We start from the raw sequence: 10,391 nt of genomic DNA, 5'->3' as shown, positions 1-10,391 counted from the left end.
TATACGGAAGATATTTATTATGCATCATAATTTGAGCGTATTTTTATAATAATGTGGCTCATCACTCATGCTAGAAATTCTCTTATGCAGATGTAACAATAATATACACACTAAATGATTACAAAGTATTATTAAAAATTTCAGTTATAGGTTACTCTTCTAAATGTACTTCACAGATAAGTAATGGATACATGTGTTTGCTGAAATGTATTCTGCCATTGTCCTAATAATCTGAATATTAGTTGTCTGTTACACTGTTACATGCATTAGAACTTGAAGAAGCAGTTCATGGACAGTATTTTCTTTTACAAAATGATTACCATATATGGAGGCTGTGGATCTGCATATAATCAAATGTGGCTACAATAACTGCTGGTCAAGAAGGAATAACTGCAGATGTGAATTTGTTAATGACATTGTAAATATGTGATTGTCATTACTTTCTAAATTTTATGCTAAAGTATGTTTTTTATGAATAAATAATTTACAAACACACAGAGGAATTTATGGCAAGTTATATTCACTTTGTGTTAGGTAACCTGTGTGTACAGGGAATTACGATATTTTGCCATGGTTAAATTGTTACCTGCGCACATTTATATCATTACCACAATAGCAATATGTTTACCCAAAATTGTAGTATCTCTCAACTTTGATATTTCTATATGATGATTTTCTACATAATGACAGTCTGCATTTGTAACACAATGTAGGAGGGGCATTCAATAAGTAATGCAACATATTTCTATTCTCGGCCAATGTCACTTCGAAAAATTCTGCATTTAACATCTTCGGATATGATAAAGCTATAGGGGCTGAAGAAGGAATATTCCACAAAGTTGCAATAAGTGGCAGCACTATTTGTGACTTAAAAATTGCGTCTATAACAGAGGTGTATTGCAAGCAGGGACCTGTTGAGTTTTCAGTGCAAAAGCAGACCATCACAGATATTCATAGGCACTTGCAGAATATCTACAGAGACCTGGTTGTGGAAAAAAGAAGTATGCCATTTGCACATTTGCACACAGTTGTGATTCTGCAATGTTGGAACATGCGAACACTCTGATTGTGATCTGGCAATCGCGAAGGATGGAACACCTTGCTGCTCAGCTGGACGTCTCTGTTGTTAGTGCAGACACACTCATCCACCAGTTAGGGTACTCAAAGGTGTGCCCCGCCAAACTGGAGACTGTAAAGACCAACAAATGACCACCTGTGCCAAACTGTCTGCACATTACAAGGGTTAAAGTGATAATTTTTGTCAAACATTGTCAGACGGTGAAACACTCTGAACTGAGAAACAAGACAGCAATCCACAGAGTGGCACCACATCACCTGCTCTGAAGAAAAAGTTCAAAGCTGCATCCTCAACCAGTGAAGTCATGGTGGTGGTCTTCTGGAATTTTGAAGTTGTTATTCTGTGTGATTACCTCCATCATGGTGTAGTGTTTTGCACTACCATCATGAAGTTGAAGAAACAACTTCAGCATGTACGTCACCACAAAAATGGAAATGAACTCTTCTTCTCCGTGACATTGCAAGACCTCACCAAATCTGCACACCTGAGAGGAGCACACATACTTCATTGGGACAAAGAGACAAAATCCAGATGGTGCGATGTCCAGACTGTTGGGTAGACAAGGAAGAACTGTCCATTCTGCACTCTGCAGAAAGCAGTGTGTGGATGATGGGGGCAGTTGTTGATGCAACAAGATGGTGCTGTCATCAATTAGTAGAATGGTGTCATGAGGCATACAAGCCCTCCCAGTAAGGTGACGTAAGGCCATCAAATTGAACAGAAATTGTGCTGAAAACTCGGGTTTTGTATCAAAGATCATAGGAAATAATATGGTGTAATGGGATCCTGAATAAAGCCAACCTGCTTTCAGAAAAATTATTGCGTTACTTACTGAACACCCCTCATATAATTAAGTCAGCATTTTAGACAATCGAATGTTCCAGATTAGTAATATGGAATGTACTAACTTGTGTATTATGATTAGCTCAAACAATCTGAATAGCTACTTCAAGTGTAATAGATGTCAAGAAATTTCTTTTAACACTTAGTATTTAATATTATATCTCTCTGTAGTGACTACAGAGGCTTGTTAGATGTTACATTTCATTAATGTTTCTATGTTGCAAGCATTACAGTTTAAAAAATTTAATATCAGCAAGGTACCAGGTACTTGGAAGGAATATCTAACAGCATATATCAGTGCATAAAGTGCTGTTACATTTTTGAATCATTTAATGTTTCACTTTTGTATATTTACCCATTGTTAATTGTGTTATATCCAAAGAATATACTTGTGATGTTAGAATACATGGTATTGTGTCAACTTGTTAGCTCAGCATAAACATGTGAATCTCACATATTAAATTTGACATTACTTTGGTTTTAAATATGGTCAGGTACCACTTGCCATAAACAGAACAGTCATATGTGTCTCACTATCTTCTTTTTAGAAACGTCTGACATTGCTTCCACTTACGTGTGTCAGACGTATTCTGTTTTCTTTTCTGTCGGTCTCTCTTGACCAACTCTTGATCTTTTCGACCCCGATGGTATTAGGTTACGAGGCCAGAGGGTGTCTTTCATTTTCCTTATTTAATCTTCTCTCTGATGGGGGAGGACCTGTTCGGGTATTGAAGAACAAGAACAAGAACAAGAGGAAGAGGAAGTAGTTGTGATACTACTTCGTATCTCCACAATGTGGCTGGAGAAACCTTTAGCCATGCTTGTATCAGAACAGTGATGACCATGCTGTGGAGGAGCATTATTAAATTTCTGTGAAGTTGTGCAAAAGGCTGGACATTCCTGATGCACACAAAAATAATTTGGAGGTGCCAGGTGTTTGGAGAAGACTGAAATGAAAATGAGGACAGGACTTTATAGTTGAGCATTGTTGAAAGTATATGAGGTACTGCTGTACTTCCTCACAAAAGAGTACCTCCTCAGTAAACAGTTTCCCAGATACTACCATAACTTCAGAATTACATGGATAAAAGAAATGATAAAGTCACTATTTTGGTCATTTATTTATGTAGTCATAAATACCATATGCTCTTGGGATATTTTCATTGGTGTTACATGCACTTAATGTAAACTATGGAATCTGTTGTAAAATTGCTACAGGGTTTTCTTGCTGTACCCAGGGCATGTCAGAATTCCTGTTACAGGTGTGTAAGAGTTGAAGAAGGGACTTTGTACATTTCCAGACATGGGTTCAGTAATGAAACCTGGTGGATAGAGTTTGCTCTGGAACCTCTCTGTAATAGGAATTGTGAAACACTCTGGATTTTTAGTGAGCAGATGGATGGCATGTGTCGAGTGTAGACTTACTGATGCTCAGTAGTCAGTTTCCTTTATATCTATTATGGACATCATTCCACTTGATACAAGTGTTATAAATATTACTACACAGATCGAAATTTTATATTAATTTTGTGTGTGAGTTCGTTTCTTGTCATGATGCCAACTGGTCAATTGGATTCCTTGGAAGCTTGTTGTTTGCAGTAAAGCTTATTTTGTTGCCAATGTAGTGAAGAAAGTTTTTGTAAGGGTTTTGTAAATTCTTGAAACTTTGTTTTGCAAGTAGTTCATTACCTGGCAGTGAAAAAAAAATGTTTGCACTTAGGAAGCTTTGCTTTAGTCTTACCTAATGGATATAAATCTGCAATAATACAAATACATCATTATTCTGTGATGTCCATACGATTATCAGTTTAGATATTTTTGTGGAAATGTTACCCCAGTTTGGAGTTGTCAGTTATCGACTTCCATGTTTCCCTTATAAATTCAGTATTACAGTGAAGAAGAATGTTATTGAAACACAATAGGTAATAGTACAATGGTTTGTTCATAAATATGTTCAGAGTGCATGTGCTGTTAATAAGAAAGTATACATGTCACCTTTAATCTATTACAACAAACTTTTTTGTTGTTCACAAGTTACTGCAATAATTTCTTTGTATTCACAATATCAACACCATTGTGACATTGGTATGTACACCAATTATAGTGATATTTCCATGTTCCTGTCATTCATATGTGAAAATTTAGTACCTTACCGTCCAGATATTGTACAGGTACCAGTAAATTGCTAATTGTTTAGACTCTGATGCCCTGTTGTACACAAGAGTTAAACTTCTGACTGGTTTGCAAATAAGTTAATGAGCTAAATGTTCCACTTAAAGCATAAGTGCAATCATTTGCTAAACTTTTTCTTCCTTACATGCTTGAAGTTCATCAGAAGTCTGTAAGTGCACTCATCCTGAAATACTCAATAAATAAAGTGTGGGTATTTGCACACATGATCAGTTACACTGCCTTGGCAAGCACACTGTTTCCCACTGTACTACTTGCCAATACCTATTCGCTAAGATGTGTAGTCTTATGTTAAAAATGTCTTGTTGTGTTCAAGTCCATCAATAATTATCCAAAATATTTTTTGTAGTTCCTGGAAGGCATTAATTAGGCAACTTGCAACTGGTACCGGGTTCCTGGACATACAGCTGAATCTCCAGTAGCCCAGTGTAAGAGTTAACTTGAAGGTCAGTTACTCGAACAGCATTAGTTTAATAAGTGATGATGTCATTCATTGTTATGTAAGCAACTTCTGTGCCTAAAGTTAGTTTCGCAATACTGTCTGATTGTAAAGTGACTTTTTTAACATAATAAGCCTTGAGTTATTAATATTAGTGCATCTTCATTGGGGCTCTTGTCTATTTTCATTACACTAGCCATTGGCTACAGATTTTTCTCCATCAGTTGCATGTATCCGTGCACGTCCACTCTATGCACATTTCTTACTTAATGTGTCAGAATTTTGGGTACATGAACATTGATTAGTGTAGATCTTGTTTGCATACATGGTTGTTAGGTGATCATAAATCATTAACTCAATCCATTAATTTATGGCTAATGATAGAAGCAGTTCCTAGTTGTGGAAGGTTCTTCATTCTCCTATATCTTTCCGTACGAGCTCTGATTTCCCTTATTTTATCTTGGTGATCAATCCTCCCTATGTAAGTCGGTGTCAACAAAATATTTTCACATTCGGAGAAGGAAGTTGGTTACTGGAATTTCGTGAGAAGATTCTATCGCAACGAAAAGCACCTATCTTTTAATGATGTCCATCCCAAATCTCATATCATTTCTGTGACACTCTCTCCCATATTTCACTATAATACAAAACCTGCTGCTTTTCTTTAAAGATTTTTGATGTACTCAGTCAGTGCTATCTGGTGAGGATCCCACACTGTGCAACAGTATTCTAAAAGTGGGCGGACAAGCATAGTGTCGGCAGTCTTGTTAGTAGGTCTGTTACATTTTCTAAGTGTCTTGCCAATAAAACACAGTCTTTGGTTAGTCTTCCCTATATAATTTTCTGTGTGTTCCTTCCAATTTAAATTGTTCATAATTGTAATACCTAGGTATTTAGTTGAATTTACAGCTTTTAGATTACACTGATTTATCGTGTAACTGAAGTTTAATGAGTTCCTTCTAGCACTCATGTGGATAACCTCACACTTTTCATTATTCAGAGCCAACTGCCACTTTTCCAACCATTCTGATCCTCTTTTTCTAAATCGTTTTGCAGTTTGTTTTGATCTTCTGATGACTTTATTAGTCAATAAATGACAGCATCATCCGCAAACAACTGAAGACGGCCGCTCAGATTATCTCCCAAATTGTTTAAATAGATAAGGAACAGCAAAGGGCCTACAACACTACCTTGGGGAATGCCAGAAATCACTTCTGTTTTACTCTATGACTTTCCTACAATTACAATGAACTGTGACCTCTCTGACGGAAATCACAGATCCAGTCACATAACTGAGATGATATTCCATAATCACACAATTTCACTACAAGCTGCTTGTGTAGTACCTACAGTGTCAAAAGCCTTATGGAAATCCAGAAATATGGAATCAATCTGAAATCCCTTGTCAATAGCACTCAGCACTTCATGTGAATAGAGAGGTAGTTGTGTTTCACAAGAATGATGATTTGGGGATTACAATACTCAGTCTTGCTACAACAGTCCTGTGTTCACTAATCCCTGAATCAGTTTTTATGCTCGTTATTAACTCAGGATTATTTCTCGCTAAGAGGTCAAGCGTGTTTTCACAACCGTTTACTATTCACATGGGCTCATGAACTAATTGCTCGAGATCATTTTCAGAGAATGTGTTTAGCACAATTTCAGATGATATTTTATGCGTACCTCCAGAATTAAACATGTATTTTCACCAACATATCGAGGGTAAATTAAAGTCACCACCAACTATTATCATATGATTCGGGTATGTGTTTAAAATCAAACTCAAGTTTTCTTTGATCCTTTCAGAAACTGTGCCATCTGAATTGGGAGGTCGGTAAAAGGATACAATTATTATTTTATTCCATTTGCCAACAATGACTTCTGCCCATACTAATTCACAGGATGTATCTACTTCAATTTCGTGACAAGTTAAACTACTTCTGACAGCAATAAACACGCCTCCGCCAACCATGTTTAGCCTATCCTTTTGGAACACCATTAGGTTCTTCACAAAAATTTTGGCTGAGCTTATATCCAGCTTTAGCCAGTTTTCAGGGCCTATAACAATTTAAGCATCAGTGCTTTCTATTAGCGCTTGGAGCTCTGGTACTTTCCCAACACAGCTACGACAATTTACAACTGTTATACCAGTGGTTCCTGTATCTACATTTTTGCTGTGTTCAGCCTCCACCCTTTGTAACTGAAGTGCTTTTTGTGTTTTTTTCCCGAGACCCTCTAACGTAAAAAACTGCCCAGTCGACGCCACACAGACCCTGCTACCTGTGTATCCGCCACCTGTATGTGGTGGGCACCTGACCTATTCAGTGGAACCCGAAACCCAACCACCCTTTGGCACAAGTCGAGGAATCAGCAGCCTAGCCGTCTGAGCCTCTGATTCTGACCCTTCACTCAGTTCTGTACCAGAGGTCTGGAATTGCCCCTGACGGCTATGCTGCAAATGGTCAGCTCTGCTTTAATCTCGCAAGCAAGAATGGCAGCCTTTACCACTTCTGTTAGCTGCTCGAAACCAAAGAGAATCTCTTTTGATCGAAAGTGACACGCGTAATTGGTACCTACTTGAGCAACCACCTGCAGTTGGCTGCATGCCGTGCTCTTCATGGCATCCGGGAGTACCCTTTCCACATCTGGAGTGACTCCACCCGGTATGCACACGGAATGCACACTGGATTTCTTACCATTCTTGTCATCCAAGTCCCTAAGGGGGCCCTATAATGCACCTAACCTTGGAGCTCCAAACTACCAATAATCTCAGCCTCTGTGATTGCCCAGATCTTGGAGGCTGAGTGGTTTCCTCTGAAACTGGACAGGTGACAGCATCTGGCTCAGTGACAGTGTCAGCCACAGACAGAACCTGGAACCTGTTTGTCAGACAAACCGGAGAGGCATTATGTGTGGCCACCTGGGAAGTCTTTCACCATGTGCTTCGCCCCGGGGCAACCTCCCACTCGACAACAGGTGAGGGGTCAGCCTCAGTGCGAGCAGTAACTGGGTTGGCCACTGGTGAGGACTGATCAGAAGACTCTGACGTGCTGGACGTCCGTTGTGTCCCCACGGCCGGCCCACAACAGTGGTGCCCATCCACTGCAGCCTCAAGCTCTGTAACGGAATCCATCACAGCCTGAAGCTGCGAGCGAAGTGTCACCAACTCGGCTCACATCCGCATACAACAATCACAGTCCCTGTCCATACAAAAGACCATGGAAGACTAAACTATGCAGATAAACAAACTGTCAGCACATGCTGTGCAATTCTACTATAGAACCTGCCAAAAACACTAACTGAAGCTGAGAGCGAAGTGTCACCAACTTGGCTCACATTCACACACAACAATCACAGTCCCTGTCCATACAAAAGACCATGGAAGACTAAACTATGCAGATAAACAAACTGTCAGCACATGCTGTGCAATTCTACTATAGAACCTGCCAAAAACACAAACTGTGTCTAGTAATACGCGTATGTTCAGAAACCTAACTACTGAAGCACTCAGGTCAAACTAAATAATTTGACCCTGATCTGGAACTTGTAATATGTCACAAAATCAGTTTACTTTCTGACGCAAATGAAAACACGAGAACTGTGGCTATTAGATGTTAAATTTACATGCAGAAAGTCAAGAAATTGAACTATTCAAGTAGACAGATGATATAATAAAATTCGCTCCTGGTTAGGAACTCGTAAATGACAAATGTGGTTACTTATCTGTTGCTGCATCTGTCGCAGTTAGCTACTGCTGCCTGAGTACTGCTATGACATGTTTGCGCACTTCTTTCATTGTTCCCCTCTATTACTGTGATTTAGTACATTTACAATTGAAAAGAAGGCAAAGTGCTGGAGTGTTTCTCTAGAATGTTTCTAAATACTTGTAATGTGGCTATTTAGAGAGACTGCTATACTCATTCATTTTCCGTGGTGGATTAAATGTACTAAGCTAGCAGTAGGAATAAATTGAATCGGTTCCAGTGTAGAAATTTTTGCTTCAGTCAGGATGGTGAAGTATCGGTGCCTCATGCAATTGGTTTTTAATTAACTCAAATGCTTCTTGATATTCCTTTTTCCATTTCCAGTGGAGATGTACTTGTGAAGATAAAAAAATCGAGGATAAATACTGTGATAGAAATTGCACAAACTGAGAGATTTTCAGTTGATTACATCATTTTTGTGCAGGACAATTTCTCACTGGTTCCATTTTCATTGGATCAGGTTTGATTCCATGCAAAGAAATTACATGCCCAAGAAAACAAGCGATTTGGCAAATTCTTATTTACCCATCCACTAAACGCTTACATTACACGACATAGAATGTATAAATGTTCTCCCTAAAGGTAGTACTAATTAGAATAACATTATGTAGGTGATAAGTGTATCAATAATTCTTCTCTTAGAACTTCTGTGAGTGCTGTCATAAAGGCCACTGATGATACTGACAGCCCGAAGGCCATCCTTTTAAACTGCTAACACCTTCCATTCCACAGAAAGGCTGTGTTCTTCCTGCTATACCTTCATCCTCCAGTTGGTCACATTGTACAGTAAACTGCATCATTTCTCAATGGGCATCAGTTAGTAAATGCACACAGCCATCCCTTTTTGTTACAGTGTGGATTGCATTAGAACTTTCACTATCTGAGTGTTAAATAATCTGATTCTTCTACACACCCTTAATTGCTTTATTAACTATGGCTTTCTAGGGCAAGGGTACTGGGTACAATTTACTATGGAATGGCTCATGATTCTTAACTTGAGTTTTACAAGCACATCATCTGATTGGACAAGATGTTCTTAAAATAGATCAACATAACACCCTTATATTTTTACCTGTTCCTTCTGTTTAGCTTCAGGCATGTCCCCTAATGTTTGAGTCATACTTTGAGTGCTGGTCAGAGCATTTTAATCATCATTATTCTCCTGGAGCCCAGCATCTTCCCCCGACTTACTTAAAGATGCAGTTCCCAAACTCATATTTACGAATGGACTAACCTAATCGTCTCCCTTGACGAATCCTGAAACACTCTCCTCTTCATTTCTGTCTGACTAGTGGAAGGAACAGAAGTGTGAAAGAATGCATTGACAAACCTATTCAGAGTCAGTGAATTCTGAGAACCAAACTGATGTTAAGTCATACAAAAATGAATACACTCTGTTCATACATACTCTCCTAAACTCTGAAATTTAACAGTGCCTGGCCTTTAGTGGGTTTACTTTGATTGTTTACAGCAGTGTCAATACACAGATCATTAACAGTAAATATTGAAAATGCAAGGATGTAGATTTTCTGTAATAGCTCCCATCTTCCTCACACGAAAGACATTAAAATGTATTCATGATTCTATTTTTCCTCCCTCTATAAAGCCTCTTTCACTTCAGTGACAGGTTTGCACTAGGTAGTGTTCATTGTAACTTCTGACCCATTTCTGACAATTTCAATTTCTGAGCGGCCTCCTTTGATAACTTCATTTAGTTTACTGAATAAAGACTTCACATATTAGGACTTTGACTTGTGGAATTTCTGGCCATTTGTTTTGCACTCTGTCTCTGGCATATGTTGGAAATTTTTATTTTTAATCCTGCTCTTTTTCACACAACCAAAGTTTTTTGAAGAATGTGGTTAAAATTCTTCACAGTTGCAATAAATTTTGATTACACAAATGACCCATACATTTGCTTAACATTACATGTGGCTACCGCACGTGTCTACTTTGCCCTGTTTGGTTTAATGTTTGTGAAATAAATGTTTGAAAAGTTTGAACTGTTGGAACCCAAGCAAGGTGAACACCCTGTGCCCTTTTTTGATTCTCCTGAAAGTTCCATTATCTACATTTA

Source organism: Schistocerca americana, unplaced genomic scaffold (assembly GCF_021461395.2).
Source record: "Schistocerca americana isolate TAMUIC-IGC-003095 unplaced genomic scaffold, iqSchAmer2.1 HiC_scaffold_14, whole genome shotgun sequence".
NCBI classification, from domain to species: Eukaryota; Metazoa; Arthropoda; class Insecta; order Orthoptera; family Acrididae; genus Schistocerca; species Schistocerca americana.
This window is presented reverse-complemented; position numbering follows the sequence as displayed.